This window comes from Myotis lucifugus, unplaced genomic scaffold (assembly GCF_000147115.1).
Source record: "Myotis lucifugus unplaced genomic scaffold, Myoluc2.0 scaffold_3, whole genome shotgun sequence".
In the NCBI taxonomy this organism is placed as follows: domain Eukaryota; kingdom Metazoa; phylum Chordata; class Mammalia; order Chiroptera; family Vespertilionidae; genus Myotis; species Myotis lucifugus.
Window position 1 is genome coordinate 29,810,898 of NW_005871051.1, and position 3,065 is coordinate 29,813,962.

The following is a 3,065-nucleotide window of genomic DNA, read 5'->3' on the forward strand; positions in this document are numbered from 1 at the left end:
GGTGGGAATCAGCAGGGCGGTAGAAAGGGATCCAGAGCCCATACACGTGTGTTGGGGGGCATCCCTCGTGGTGGAGGCGGGGGTGTTGGTGGTGGACTGCAGGGTGCGGATTGGTCCAGACCCCAGGAGAGCTCAGAGGCCAGGTGGGGTGGGGGATGACCTGAACTGCAGAGGGGTCATCCCAGAGACCAGAAGGGTATGGAGGTTGGGGTGTGTGGGGAGAGTTCAAACAGGAGGATGTGGTCTAAGGAGTGGGGTGTGGGGGCCAGAGAGGAGACCCCACCCGGAGGCCCCTCGCAGGGGAAAGGAATGGGGTAGAGCTCAGAGGCATTTGCCCAGGGCTGGGGCTGGGGTTCCTGTCGGGGGAGGTGCAGTGCCAGAGTCTGGGCACTCCCCTCTGCTGGATGCCTGGGGACAGCGTTTTTTCAGGCTCCTCCAGGGGGTGGGACTCTTGGCTACGTGGTGTCTAGAGAAACTGGGCCACGCAAGAGGGGAAGGGCACACACACCAACACGCTCACACTCCCACCTCCCCGCAGACCCTTGCTCACCATAGAGCCAGCTCCCCCAAAGGGGTGCGCTCCCGGGACTATTGGTGCGAGCTAGAAATCTGAGCAGCTTCGCAGCTGGCTCACACTGACGGAGGAGCCAGCGTCCAGGGGCTCCTCTCATGATCTGGGGTAGGAGGGTCTTAGTCCCCAGATTGGGACTTGACCCGCAGCAGCCTGGAGACCCGTGGCACCTCTTGCCCAGCCAGCACCGGGCTCCCTGTGCAGCGGTGCCAGCAGGCGCCCACGCTACCACTCGGGGCCGCAGTGCCTCCAGATACTCTGATACTCTCGGCCCAGTTTCCCTGGCCCCAGGCCCATGGAGGTGAATGAACACCCTGACCTTTCCCCAAAGCTACTTCTGAGCTGCTCAAATAGGCAATCATTTTTTATGATGTAATTTATAATGTATGCAGGTTGTCTTCATACATATGGTGTTGCTTTTGTGTGTCAAGGTTTCAGGTGCTTTATTACTCAGACGGTGTGATTTGCATTCATGTGCAGTTACAAAGATCATATTTCTCCAGTTTGCACCATAAGGGCCCCAAATGAAGATGAATGGCGTCTCCCTTCATGGGGATCGAGGTTCCCCCCTAAATCCCAGAGCCCGGGTAACCCAGAGCCCCAGCGCGGAGCTTGGGGGAAGGAGGCCCTGGCACACCAGAGGGTCCAAGCAGGCCACCTGCTCGGGCTGTGTGCATCTGAACAGAGGCCCGGGGTCTCCGGGGACAGAAATAGGGACACATGCATAGGAGCCCTCTTCCGAAGGAGGCCATTCGGCTGCCCACGTGAACACCCAAGTCTCCCACAGGTGAGAAGAGAGGATGCTGATGAGTCTGGGCAGGACCTCACCAGCCAGTCACTTCCGACCACCGCAGGGAGCTGGGAAGGCCCCACGGCCAGAACCAGGTGCTGACCAGGTCCCGAGGCCCACAGTGAACCTTCTGGCTTCCTGCACACCCGGAATCCCCTGCCAAGGGGGTTGGCGCAGCTCCACTTGGGACTGTCCCAGGGCTGGAGGGAGCAGCGGCCACCCGGCCCTTCTGCTAGGCCTGCCCTATGCAGCTGAAATGATGAAGCTAATTACGCCAGCACAAACAGACGCAGGACGGAGGGAGACACTGACCCCGCGAGAAAGGGCATCGTGGAATGCAGGTGCTTGTGTCAGCTACACGTGGAGCCGGGCAGCCTGGTGTGCAGACAACCAGATTCCAATCCGATGGTCCTCCGAGGTAAACACGGTTGCGAAGGCCCCCACCCGCTCCATTTAGCTGAAAAGGCCCCAAGAAAGATCCTCCCATGGGGCTGAAGACTAGGAGGCGAAAGTTGGACGCAGAAAAATGCACTAAGTCTCCAAAACTCCAGCCATGATTGGGGTTGGGGAAGGTCCAAGTACTGATGGCCCAGGCCACTCACTGCAAGGGGCACTTCCAGCCTCTTCGGAGCTGGGGGAGGAGGTTGCTTGACACCTAAGACCAATCTAAAGAGGGCCCTGCTGGGGAACTAGAGATGAGGCTGCTGGTTTTCAAAGCGCCCTCTTTCTCTGGAACAGGGGGTGGGGGTGGGGGCATGGAGGGGGGCTCCCAAGGGAACTAGGGCAGGGGGGTCGCCTGGTCAAGTAGCTGTTCCTCCGGGGGGAGGTGCTCAAACCCCTGTTTGGATTGGTAAACACGGGTGGGAGCAGCCCAGAGGGCCCTATGCACGGTGGGAGTGGGGGGCCCAGGTCCATGGCCTTCCCAAGCGTAATTATTTGATCTGCAGATGTAAGTGGAATTTATTGTAACAACAAATATAGTGATGTCAAAACCCAACCTTGGATTAAAGCCGGCAGCCAAAGGGGAAGTGTATTAATTTCCAACAGCATCTCAGGCCAGAGCCTATTAGAACAAGCTATTCTTCAGGCCCCCCCATCAGAATTAATCATTGGGAGTTAATTTGAAGCTCAGACAAGTTGCTGTTAATTTAGTGCAGGGAGGACGGGATGGAATAAAAAGCTGAGGTGCTGGCCGAGCCTCGTGGGTCTCATTAATCAGCCAGCTGAGACGGCCTGGCTTGATTACAATTTGCAAAAAAATTCATTAGGGCCCGGGCGATTGACAATTTTTCTCTCTGCCTGTGATGTGACTCATTAGGCAGCCAAATGAAAGCCATGATGACGGCCATGATGACAGCGGCCATCAAGTGCCGCTTGTTTATCTTCCTCCCCTTGGCCTGTCTCTCGGCCTGGCCTCCTCCGGGGGCTCACCAGGGCACCCCAGGGGTCATGGATTTGGAAGGAGGGTGATGTGTGGAGAGGGCAGGGGGGCCTGGAGCCCCTGGCCCTCTGCTCCACCTGCTTTCAAAGGGCAAGGATCATGCAGCTGGGGGAGGGGGGAGGACTGGGCCCTGGGGTGGGCTCCCTGAAGGCGCCCCCCCCCCCCCCCCGATTCCTAGGGAGTTTCTCTTTCCCTCAGAGGTGTACAGCCAAAGCTTCAGGTCTCTTTGTGCCTCCCTCCCTGCCAGGACTTTTTGAGGAAGG